We start from the raw sequence: 14,056 nt of genomic DNA, 5'->3' as shown, positions 1-14,056 counted from the left end.
TTTTCGATTAGCTTAGAGGCAACAAAAAAGGTTAGAAATCATATCATTACTTCCGAAAAAATTTAAGTGATCCAATTGGAAACAATCTCCGCAAAAAATGTTCTGATCGACCGAACGATTGATATTTGAATAAGATAGGCCAGTAAATTCGATTTGATCCCCACGGCTGAAAATAAGTTGGTAAACAGCTCGTTTATTTCAAATTAGGTTAATTCAAAAAGGAAACATGAATCTATTCTGTTTCGCCCACTTCAGCTCCGAGGGCATATAATTTTTACGCCCCCAGTCTGACGTGGTACATTTTCCAGTGATATAGAACAAAAGACAATTGGTGAGTGGGTGCATAAAAACACAGGCGGGGGGGGATAGATCCGAAAACACCTTAATTGTTTGGTAAGCCGATTTTTCCACTCATCAACGCATCAAAATTAGATTAAATATGGGCGAAATACATTATCACTACGATTCGCCTCCAACTAAAATTTCCCCAGAAACATTTCTATAATAAAAAAAAACGAGTTGCTTTCTTTTCAGACTTCGTCCCAGTTAAAAATGAGAACATAACGGACTCAAATGGCAAAAATTGCTCCTAAGCGAGTACTGGAAGCTCAAATCATTCGCAGCCTGCTTCAGTGGGGGGAGGGAGGGGGTAGGTTAACTAAATTTAACAAGGCCGGCTTCAAATGGCGTCATTAGAGGTTATTATATACCACTAAAACCAGTTAAAAAAAACTTAAAATTGAAAAATTGCACGCTAATAATATAAAAAAGAGCAAGTTTCCAGATGCATGGGAGGAAGGTCGTAGATCAATTCACCAGCATTGCAGAAATATCAAAGCGAAGAAGAATTTTCAAAGCTCTCAGAGGACTGGATTCAAATAACACTTTTCGCTAATCCTATGGTGCCTCTCGAAGTCTTGATTATACGATGTTGATTTTATTATGAAGTTTTGATTTGATTATGGTGATCATTTTTGTTTATCATATGAAGTTCTCTTTTTTTGCAAACAAACTCTTCTCTATAACGTTATCTTCCTCACATTGAAAAACTCCGAATGAGTGAATGTGCTTTAACACAAAATATCCCGACATTCTATATTCCATTATATAAAAGTTGTTGTTTACACGTTAAGCTGTTCTCTTTTACGAATGCACATTTCATGCTGTCAGACTGGACTTTTCAATCACAAATTATCTCAACCTGTCTCATAACCTAACTTGTCAAGAAAAGGGAGAGCATTTCAACGATGCTGAAGAGTTATCCGTCATCGTTATGTTTTGTGTACCATCTACGTCCTAACTGTCCTTATAACTAACACGCTTTAGTTGTTTCATTATATATCAGTTTGTGCTGTTTACATATAGAAGTGTCTTTTTTATTTTTTATGCAAATTTCAACCTCTCATACTTGACTCGTCAACTTCTCTTTACCTCTATCTTTTCACTTAACCTATCAATTTTAACTTATCGCTCAGCCTATCAAAATTGCGCTTTTTTGTTCAGATCGACCCATTTTCTTCTACTTTTTTCCATATCTGCCAACGAAATACATAGTACCAAACAATCTAATATTTGGAAATCGTTTAGTACTGTTAAGATTTATCATTTTCCCGAGACCCAATATCTTGACATCTAAATTTCAGGGGAAAGGCCACGGTCTTTTACAAGAAAAACGGTCGAGAAGGTTTCCTAGAAAGATAAGGCCTTGGTTCAGAAATAAGTTAAAACAATAGCAAGGGGAGAGCCTTATTTCAAACGCTGTGCTTAACAGAACATGAGACTTTTGCTTGACTAACAGATGTCTCTGGATATTGTTACGAAAAAAATCCCTGAAGCAGGTACTGAGTTATGTTCACTCATCTGCGCCTGATTTTGTGTTCCAATTCGTGCGTTAAATTCGTCTGTGATAACTGCTGTGTCATGAAAATCCTATACTGCAACAAATGCACTGAAAATATTCCACAACCTGCTATATATGTCTGGGTTGTGCATATCAATTGTGTATGTCACTCCCGTTTTCCGATTTCATTTTAAAAGTAAATTGTAACCTTGCTTTCAGATAAATCTTACACTTGTATGTCTGCTGGTAGACTAAACTTCGTGTATCATTCTTTCAGTAGAAAAATGCTAAAATGATCTTGGATAGATTTAGCTCAGTTGGACTCGGAACTGACGAAATATGATTTAGATTCTAATGGAAATCGATCCGACTCAAAATACACTATTGCATTTAGATAACCAGATGACAGTAATGGAAGAAAGCTACGTTTAACGTAACAGCAATCGGAGTTCCGAACACTCATTAAATTTTCTAAATGACCGAGGCTGTACTAGCTTCTGTGCTTTTCCGAAGTTTTCGTAGTAATAAGCTCTCGCCTGGTTTAAATGTATTTGGAACACCTTTTTTTAAAGGAAGGAATAACTTCTGGTTACAAAAATGGTTACAAATCATGCAAAATCATACCAGAGAGAAAATGACGCTGTGTTGAGTCGTTTTCATCAACTCGTCGTGTAAGCCTAATTGCATGTAAAGTTACAATCAACAGCGAAAGATGTGCACCTGAAGACAAGGAATCAGGACAAAAAAAATTAATGCAAATGCCCGACCCCATTAAGGGGTTCCAAGGTAGCGAAACAACTATGAATACTTGGACGCGCTCGGGAAAGAGGTTCAGAATCCAAACTGGAGCAATTCGAATCTCTGGAGGCTTCAAAACTAGAAGTTACAGTTAGGAAGCCGAAACGTGAGCATCGGGAAAGTACGAAAAGTAACGAGATATCGCGTGAAGAGTTCAAATGGAGCCTGGGTCTGACCTCAGCAGTGAATCTGTTAAGAGGCAATCACGTTCAATAACCGACAGAAAAATAACAAGTTGATTCAGTTTGGTCTTTAGACACAAATAACATCCGTTGAAGATTTTCAAATGGATAATACCGATTCCTCTGATCACGAGATTAGTCCCACAGCAATTCAAAGTTCCTCTAGTGATTAAGAAAAACTATATCAGAGATCGCAATTGATAATTGACAACATTCAAATTTGTTTGGGAAACGCACTTCCGAGGGGTTTTATTATCATTTAGGCTAAGAAAGCAGACTGTGCATTTATTGTCAAAATATTTAGATTTTCTCACGGCTTGTGTTGGCCAGTTGCAGAACGATATCCATGGCCTGACCACTAAAAAAGCTTAACTTATCCAATTTGTTCTCAGTAACGATGATGTTTAAACGTACCATTCAAAGCACTACAGATTGGATTCAGTGTTTCTTATGGTACTCAATTTATCCAAAAATACAAACTTCGATTTAACAACTTAACTCTAGCAATCTGATATAGCGGTGAAAAGAAACCACGGTGTCGAGCTGTTGTCAATTAGAGTCAAAAATTGCAAAAGATACAAGAGTGCGATAGATCTTAATTTGTTCCTATTTTTTCTTCAAGAGGTACATTTTTGCTGTCACACAATATGTGATACAATGATTTTAGTCATTTGTCATTTACTGATAATGTTCATAACTTTTCTAAAAAAAATAATGAGTAGAGAGCCTCTTTTCTGTTTAGATTTCAGTCAATGTGTCTTTTGTGTTAGTCGATATGCTAAAGAAGGCTCCATAAAGGTCGATATGTCAGCGCTAAGACAAAGTGAATAATGTCAGCGATAATCTTTCCTAACACAATTTTATTTACAGGTTTCCTATTAGGTCTGTCTGCATTAGAGCAGATACTCGAAAGTAACGGATTGCTTCATCATTGACTATTTGCATAAAGTTCTGCTCGGTGTGATCAAAAGAGCTGTTGCTAATATTTATCGCCAAAAAGGAAAAATTTGGCACAGTAAAAAATGTCCAGTTCTCTTGCAACGTGTAAACTACCTTTCAAAGACAGGAATAGACAATTGCGTGTTCTGTCGGCAGTGGAATCCTGGAACACTTAGGAGCTTCAATCAATTTTGCTCTACTGATTTAGATTTACGTGTTGTGGTTCTTTGGAACACTGTGACGAAACGTTTTCTCTCTTTTACAACTGAGCTGTAGAACTCGGATTCTTTGCAACTGAAAAATAGCTGTAGTCATTGCTTAGGGGCTGGCTGACAAATTCTCGCGTATTTTGTCTGAGTCATCTATCGCAACAAGTCCAAGTCTCGAGTCCATTGTCATTATCGGCGATGCCCTTTGAACCAGCTCATTATCAGCTATTGCGAGCAATGGGCACCAAGACAAAATCTAGCTAAGCTGCTAAACTGGCTGTAAAGAAGCAACATGGGCAGTTTGCGCGACGACAAAAATGAAGAAAAACACTTGTACATCAATAACCACTGGTGAGCTGAAGCTCAAAAGTCATATAGACAGTTACAGTTGGGGAGTAACAGTAAAATCTATTTTTGAGCTGGCTCCTTTAAGTTTAAAGTGAACAATCTCCATTGTCACAACTTAAACTGCACACGGGAACAGTTATCCATATGGTGGTTTTTTCGCAATAAAAAATTGAGTTAAGTTCAACCCGTTTCTGTCATAGCTTCTACCGAATGCGTAAGTGCTTTGTTTCTGATGCTTGAGTTCTCTCAAACTGTAACACTGCCTGAGAATCTTTACACTTTTGGTGATCTGAATTCATCTTATGAAGTCAAGGATTTGAAACTAATTAAAATAATACATGAAACTAATTAAAATACTGTTCTCCCAAAAACGCTGTTTTACAGCTTTAGTGATTTTGACCATGTTTCTGTTATGACGCAGAAAACGTAAAACATTCCAAAGTCAAAAATTACTTTTAAAAGGGATTCAAATTATGAAAGCGAAATATTATTTCCAAATTGAAATTTTGTATTTGAAAATTCTTTATTATAACCATCAGCAATATTACTTAGTTAAATGATTGATTAAACAATGTGCTATTTCACTTTTTGATTGGCAACCCGCAGTATATCTATAAATTCATTTATCTGCTTTCAGATTGTTCCGCTCTTCAGTATCATCTAAAAAAGACGTCGGTTTAACCTGTAGTAACGACAAGTCTCCCTTCTGTTTAGACAAAATATATAAAGCCATTTTGAATTCGCTTGTGTATGTAGCTTGTCAGTACTGCATTAAAGAGTGGTTAAGCTTTTTTCGCCAGCGCGCATTCATATGAATGTTGAGCACAATATGTGAGCGTCCTTGAGAAAACCAGACGATGGAAAAATTTACAGTTTAAAACGGTCTTTTTTAATTGGTTTCAATTTCTCAACTCTGTTCTTCTTATTCAAATCTTACTTTGTTCATTCAACAATGTAGTTTTAAATGAATATTAGCAAAAAATGGAGGGCTGCGAATGGAACGATCACTTTTAGCAATTATATCTGCCAAACAAGCATGACGAAGGATTATTAAAAATATTATTAAACTACAAAACTATTGATCAGCACTATTGAACAATACAGTGTACATCGTTAATATGATTCTGGCTCTAAAACTGATTTCAGAGTGTGCCCAGCGTATTTCTTAAAATATCAACTAAATAGAAGTTTTCAATCACTTAAAACTAATGAATATATTGTTACATGCATACAGTTTTAAGCCATAACTTGGTGACTGGTGCAGAGTACAAGAGGATGAATCAGTATCTGAAGAAAGTAAATAAAGTTATGTTTTGTGGACCATTTACGTCCTAACCGTTCAAATATTTAAAATGCATTTGTTGTTTCAGTGTACCTCATTTGTGTTGTTTACATATAGAGCTGTTTTTTATTTTGTATGCATATTTCAATCTCTCTCATACTTGACTCGTCAACTATAAATTCTCTTAACCTATCTCTTCACTTAACTTATCAACTTTAAATTATTGCTCAACCTATGTACTATCCAATATCTAATATTTGTTAACCGTTTGCTTCAGTTCAAATTTATCTTTTTTTCAAAAATTTTTCAGCAAACTTAGATTCAGGTAACTGTGCCTTATATCCAATCCATCTGTATTTCAGTGAAAAGGCCACGGTCATTTACAAAAATGCTCCCTAAATACTTTTACAAAAACGGTCCCAAAAAAGACTTGGTTCAGAGCTCTGTAATCCAACATAAAATCCTGTTCAATTCTCGAAGTGTCAGATCAGTGTGTCCAATACTAAAAGGCATAATGCGCAGGTAATTGACCGTAAAATAATCATGCTGGGCATAAGAATTACCGAGAAAAGATTTTATTTGTCCAGCAATTTATAATGAAATGTCTAATATATGCCACGAACAGTTAATTTGGAAGAGGAAAAAACATGATGGAGTTTAAAAGATTCAGTACTGATTTTAACTTGGAAGTAGGTTCGGGTAGTTAAATGAATGATTAACTAATCTGCTATCTCAATATTTGCAAATTTTATTGGCAACTCGCGGTATATCTAAAAATTTATTTATCTACTTTCAGATTGTTCTGCTCTTCAGTATTATTTAAAAAAAGACGTCGATTTAACCTGTAGCAACAACCAGTCTCCCTTCTGTTTGGACAAAATGAAATATGAAGCCATTTTGCATTCGTTTTGCGTGTAGCTTGTCAGCACTGCATTAAAGAGTGGTTGATAAGCTTCTTTCACCAGCACGCATTCATGAATGTTTACAAGTCATGTGCGCGTCCCTGAGAAAACCCGACGAGGAGAAAATTTAGAATTTGAAGCGGTCTTTTTCATGTTTGGTTTGAATTGCTAAGCTCTGTTTTCCTTATTCATTTCTCAGTTTATTTCATTCAATCCTGTAGTTACAAATGAAAGCTCCTGTGCATTAACTTGAGCTAAAAAGGAATAATTTTAGATTGATTTCGTCTTGAGTATTAGCAAAAAAGGGCATCGATATGACCTGTAGTAACGACCAGTCTCGCTTTTGTTTGGACAAAAAGAAATGTTAAACTATTATGAAAGGAAGTGATTAGTTTGTGCATGCAGCTGGTCAGCTGTGCATTCATGCGCGGTGGATCAGCTTCTTTCGCCAGCACGCATTTATGAATGTTGAGCCAACGTGTCCACTTTGCCGGTAAAAAATTGCGGAAAATTATCGAAACCACTATTTCTAGTGTGAGGAAAGCGTGTCAAACGTGAACCATTTCCTTTCATTTTGAAATCTCCTTGTGTTGGAGCTGCAGCAAGGAGGGCTGCGACTGGACCGATCATTTTTAGCAATTATATCTGCCAAACAAGCATGACGGAGGATTATTATAAATATTAAAAAACTACAAAACTATTGATCAGCACTATTGAACAATACAGTGTACATCGTTAATATGATTCTGGCTCTAAAACTGATTTCAGAGTGTGCCCAGCGTATTTCTTAAAATATCAACTAAATAGAAGTTTTCAATCACTTAAAACTAATGAATATATTGTTACATGCATACAGTTTTAAGCCATAACTTGGTGACTGGTGCAGAGTACAAGAGGATGAATCAGTATCTGAAGAAAGTAAATAAAGTTATGTTTTGTGGACCATTTACGTCCTAACCGTTCAAATATTTAAAATGCATTTGTTGTTTCAGTGTACCTCATTTGTGTTGTTTACATATAGAGCTGTTTTTTATTTTGTATGCATATTTCAATCTCTCTCATACTTGACTCGTCAACTATAAATTCTCTTAACCTATCTCTTCACTTAACTTATCAACTTTAAATTATTGCTCAACCTATGTACTATCCAATATCTAATATTTGTTAACCGTTTGCTTCAGTTCAAATTTATCTTTTTTTCAAAAATTTTTCAGCAAACTTAGATTCAGGTAACTGTGCCTTATATCCAATCCATCTGTATTTCAGTGAAAAGGCCACGGTCATTTACAAAAATGCTCCCTAAATACTTTTACAAAAACGGTCCCAAAAAAGGCCTTGGTTCAAAAGCTCTGTAATCCAATATAAAATCCTGTTCAATTCTCGAAGTGTCAAATCAGTGTGAAACACTCTTGCTGATTTTATGTTGCAATTTTTGCGCTAAATTTGTCTGTGATAATTGTTCTGTCAAGGAAAACCTGTACTACAACGAAAATGATTGACAATCTGCAATATATGATTGGGTTGCGCATATCAATTTTGTATGTCAACCCTGTTGTCACATTCATTTTAAAAATAAAATGTGACCCTGCTCTCAGAAAAATCTTTGCTTTTTATGTCTTCTGGTTGATCAAACTTTCATGTATCATTGTGTTGAAGATGGAAAAGGTTAAAATAATCTTAAATAGTTCATCTGGACTCGGAACTGACGATATATGAATTAGATTCTAAAGCAGCTGTTTAGCAAAAAAAAATTACGCGAAGGGTCCAACTCAAAATTCACTATTGCATTTAGATAATCGGAGGACATTTTTGGAAGAAAGCAACCGTTTATCGAAACAGTATTTCCGGCATCAGAAATAATGTTTCGAAACAGTATCGAAACGGTATTAGTTCCGACCGCTCATTGAGTTTTTCAAATGACCAAAGCTGTAGTAGCTTCCGTGTGATGCGAAGTCTTCATAGTAATGAGCTTTTGCCTGTTTTAAATATTTTACAAGCCCCTTTTTTAAGTGAAGGCAAAAATTCTGGTTGCAAATATGGTTACAAATCTTTCAACAACATAGCGGAGAAAAAATGCAGCTCGGTCTCCGGGCAAGCATAATTGCATGTATGGTTACAATCGACAGCAGAAAACTGTGCACCTAAAAGATATAACAGCTATGGGTTTTCGGGATGGCAAAGAAGTTGCTGCAATAAAGGGAAGTTTTCTGTGGACCTAATACAATTAATGCAAAATCCCGAAACGCATAAGGAGTACCATGGTAGACAAATAACTATGAATACTTGGACGCGCCCGGGAAATTTCAGAAACCACATTGAAACAATTTGATGCTCTGGCGGCTTTGAAACTAGAGATTATAGTTAAGAAGCCGAAACGTGGGCACCGGGAAAGAGCTCAACCCGCATATACACCAAAGATGAAAGGTAACGCGATATCGAGTGAAATAAAATCAAATGGAGTCGGTCTGATCTTGACAGCGATTCTGTTGAAATCACGTTCATCCGATAACCGAGAGAAAAATACTAAGTTGATTCACTTTGGTCTTTAGATGCCAATGAATTTCCGCCGTTGCATTGTTCCAAGCCAACACAAGTAACGTCAGTTGAAGACTTTCAGACCGTTAATATCAACTCCTCTGATACTACAACTATTTCCACAGCAATCTCCAGTTCCTCCAGTGATTAGTTAAAGTTATATCAGGGATCACAATTGACAACGTACAAAATAGTTTGAGATACGTACTTCCGCGGGGGTTTATCATTATTTAAAATAAGAAATCATGCTGTCAATTTATAACAAAAAAAATTACTCACGGCTTCTGTTATTGGCCTGTTGCAGAACGATATGCATGGTCTGAACCCCAAACACATGTTCCTTCTCCACTTTTTTTCTCAGTAACTATGGTGTTTCAACGTACAATTCAAAGCATTAAAGATTGTATCCAGTGTTTCTAATGCTACTCAATTTACCCATCAAACACATACTTCAACTTAACAAATTAACTCCAGCAAACTCATTTGGTGGTGAAAAGAAATACTGTCGAACTGTTGTCAATTGTTGTCAAAATTTGCAAAAAATACAAATAAAAGTTCTTAGTTTGTTACTTAACTTCCTTCAAAAGGTACATTTTTTGCTGTCAAACAATGTCTAATACAATGATTTTGGTGATTTTTCAATTACTGATAATGTTTAACTTTTCGAAAAAAAAATCATAGACGAAAGAGCCTCTTCTGTTTAGATTGCAGTCATGGTATCTTTTGTGTTGGTCCATATGGTAAAGGAGGCCCCGTAACGGTCAATATGGGTGCTCTCAGTGCTAAGAGAGGCGAGCAGGCAAAATTCCAAAAGGTTTGGATTTATCTTTCTCTGCAAAATCAACTATTGAAGTCCCATAAAGATTGCAAGCAGTTTAGGGAAAATTTTGAAGTGTAACAAATAACCCCTGTTCTCAACTGCCCTGTTCCTGGCGTCAGGTAATATCTTGGCTGTGACAATTTTATTCCCAGGTCTCCTGTTCTTTAGGCGTGTCTGCATTAGAAGACAGTCGCAAGCAATGAATTGCTTCACCATTGACTATATGCATCAGGTTCTGCTCGGTGTGATCAAGCGAACTGCATTTAATATTGATCGCCGGAAAGTAATTAATTTGTCACAGGAGAAAAGCTTCACTTCTGTTAAAAGGCGTAAACTACCTTTAAAAGAAACGAAATGACAATTGCGTGCTCTGTAGGCAGTAGAATCTAGGGTGGCTTAAGAGCTGAAATCATTTTTGCTCTACTGATGTACGTGGCTTTTGGAACCACTGCGACGAAACGTTCTTTTTTCGCCACTGAGCGGTAGATTTCGGATTCTTTGAAACATGAAAACGGCTGTAGTCTTTAGTTAGAAGCTGGTTGATATATTCTTCCGCATTCTTCTGTGTTTTATCTGAAACATTTTTTGGATCAAGTCCAAGTCTCAAGTCCATTATCATCATTATCGGGTACGCCTTCTGAATCAGCTCATTTTAGCCATTGCAAGCAATAGGCACCAAGACAAAATCTAGTTATCTTGCTAAACTGGCTGTAAAGTAGCATCAGAGGCAGTTCTTCAGTGACAAAACTAAAAAAGGAAAACCCTTGTCCATCAATTACTACTGGTGAGCTGAAGTCTTCGACATTTACAGTTCAAGAGTAACAAGGAAATCTTATTTTAAGCTCATGCCTTTGAGTTTAAAGTGACCAATCTCCATTGTCACGACTCAAACTCACAAGAGAACTCCTCAAACTCAGCACGAGAACTATTATCTATATGGTTTTTGGCAATAAAAAATTGAGTTGCGTTCAACTGGTTTCTGTTATAGCTTCTCCTTAAGACGTAAATGCGTTGTTTCTGATCCGCGAGTTCTCTTGAATGGTTGCACCGCGTGCGAATCTTTACATTCTATTGGTGATCTAGATACGTCTGATGAAGTCGAGGAACTGTTGGCTGCCAAATACCCCCTAGATGGATTGGATGTGATGGTGATCATTTCCGAGTCACCGAACTAAACGAAACCGCCTGTAAAATAGACGCAAGATCTTTATTTGCCCAGCAATTTGCCGTGAAGATTAAAAGAATGGTGGTTTCTGCCTTATACAGCTTTTAGGAGATTCATCTTTTCCACTGAGCCCAATGAATTGCTTTTGAAATTTGCCTTTTACTTGTTCTTTGAACTTGATAGAAAAAATGCTATTTCTTTTTAATTAGCGCATCAATAGTGTGCGTGTCCTTCAGAAAACACCACGGGCGGAAGTGTCATAGGTTGAAAATGTTTCTCGTTATGCTCTTTTGTTGAATTTTTAAATTCTGTTCTTTCTAGTGTTTTCCCAGTTTGGTCATTCAGGTTTAATGATTGTTCTCAAGTAGTTAAAAATGAATTCAAAATATATATTACACTTTATTTAGCAAATAATTTTCTTTTCCAAAAATGCTGTTTTACAGTTTTACTGACCATGTTTCTGTTATGAAGAAAAATTAAATTATTCCGAAGTCAAAAAACTTTTATAAGTGATTCAAACTATGGAAGCGAAATATTATTTCCAAATTGCAATTTTGCTTTTGAAAATCCTTTATTATGACCATCAGCGATATTACCTAAATAAATGCTTGATTAAACAATCTGCTATCTCAATTTTTTCTTGGCAACTCGCGGTATATCTAAAAATTTATTTATCTATTTTTAGAAAGTTCTGCTCTCCAGTATTTTTTAAAAAGATGTTGATTTGACCTGTAGTAACGACCAGTCTCCCTGTTATCGACATCGATAATCTTCTTACATTGGCGCTAAATATTTACAGCAAAATTGTCATAATCGTTCTAAACTAAAAGATATTGATTCAGAACACAAGAATTTGAAACTAAAAAAGGCACGTGGCAACAATGTAATTAACGCAAATTTGAGGACTAAGGTTATTCAAGAAACATCAAAGAACAGACTAGAAAGAGGGCAAGTCGACGTGCCCAACCGACCCAACAAGAGTCATCGACATTGTCATTTGGCGCTCCTGGGTGGGCACTGCTGGGTCGTTGTGGGCACTACTGAAGTCCTGCCGGCTCGGGGGTATTACTGGCTCTTGGAGGGCACAGCTGGGTCGTGCTAGCTCGTGGCGGCCACTGCTGGGTTGTGGCGGGCACTGCTGTGTCGTTCTGGCTCGTGACGGAGCACTGCTGGGTTGTGGCGGGCACTGCTGTGTCCTGCTGGCTCGTGGGCGCTGCTGGGTCGTGCTGGCTCGTGGCGGGGCACTGCTGATTCGTGCGTGGCGGGCACTGCCGGCTCGTGGCGGGCACGACTGGGTTGTGCTGGCTCGTGGCGGGTACTGCTGGGTCGTGCTGGCTCGTGAGGAGCACTTCTGGGGTCAAGCTGGCTCGAAAGGGGCACTAATGGGTCGTGCTGGCTCGTGGCGGGCACTGCTGGACAGTCTGGGCCAATGAGTTACTCAGTGTTGCATGTACTATTTTGCTAGTATCTACTATCCACAAGGATTGTTATACACCAAGGAATTTTTGGTTCCGTAACTTTGGTTAAAATTTGGTTAAGTGTTTTGAAAAAAAAGGTTTTTTCAAAATGTCCCTCTGTTTCTTGTGCCCTTACAGGGACCTTCTCCAATGTGCTGTATAATTATTTTGCTTTGTTTCTGTGCTTCTGTAATGCATTTTCAATCCTAGCCTATCCGGAATTTTATTTTAGACTTTAGGTATTTCAAGTCTTGGGAAATAGAGCCTATTTTCTTACGCTGCAAGACTTGGAACAAAACTCAACTTTTTTCTTGTGGTTTTATGAAGCTAATGAGGTCTCACAAGAAAACCAAGATCCGTTTAATATCTCCTGTTATTTGTCACCGAGAAATAGTAAACATAGACCTGCCATCAATGAGAATGTTGTTGTCATCGAACTCTCATTTATAAAAAAACGTTTAAATCATAGAACTCTCATTACGGAAAAGCTATTGACATAAAACTCTCATTTATGACAAAGTTGTAGACCTACCGATTCCTTACGACTTTCTGAATGTATGGAGTCAATGATCCATAATACGAAAGTTCTGTGATTAAAACTTTTTGTGAACCCGGGTACATTTATATTAAATAGGAGTTGACATGCTGCCCCGAGTTGATCGAATACGCTCTTAGGGTAGGGCCTTTTTTTAGTTGACCTTTTTGAACTTACAGCATTAAACAGCCACCAATTACGTTACGCTATTTTAACTTCGAAAGAGCAGTTTAACCAAAATACCAAGAAGTCAAGCGCAAAGTCTTTTGAAAAGTGGTCAGACGAAAAACCGGTCGTAAAAGAAAACAATGAGGACTGCGCGAAGCAAAATAATTGCGCTCTCTTTGTTTTAAGAGCAACTAATCTTTCATTCTGATGTTCAACTAATCAGTTTCTAATCGACCACAGGTTATTTATTTTGAACTCACTGTACGGTACATGGTCAAATTTATCTAGGATGTGGCAAGGGCGACTAAGCAAAGAAGATCATTCTATAAACCAACAAATTTGATCACTATTTGATACATACTCGCAAAATTAGTAAAATTCAAGAATTTTTAATTGACCTGACTTGAGCTTTTAGAGACATAACTAATATCAATTCTGGCATTTCGTAAAACTTTGGCACCTATTGATACAGACAAACGAGGTTAGGTTACTGTGGCCAAAATAATAGAAACGGGAAATTGCACTGTTGCCCCCCCCCCCCCCCCCCCGCGCGACTACCATCAATTAGTATCTTAAGTTCAATGTCGAATGGAGCTAGATTAACTCCACGCTGTTCGCATACACGTTCTTAGCGCAAACTCAAAATTAAATTTGAACTAACTTTAAACATTAAGAGGACAAAATGTACAATTGAATAGCCCTAGCACCAATCAAATAAACTTAGTTCGTCTTAAAAAATGGCTAAAAATTTTTTTTTCAAGAAGATTAAAAAATAAAAGCCTGCTTTCATTTTTTAATCTTTGTATAATAACAAAATTTTGAGCCATTAGACTATTTGACTGCCGCCACGGTTATCAAATTCAAAATTTTCTCTTA

The sequence above is a fragment of the Convolutriloba macropyga genome, chromosome 10 (genome assembly GCF_964194025.1).
Source record: "Convolutriloba macropyga chromosome 10, txConMacr16.3, whole genome shotgun sequence".
Lineage (NCBI taxonomy): Eukaryota > Metazoa > Xenacoelomorpha > Acoela > Convolutidae > Convolutriloba > Convolutriloba macropyga.
This window is presented reverse-complemented; position numbering follows the sequence as displayed.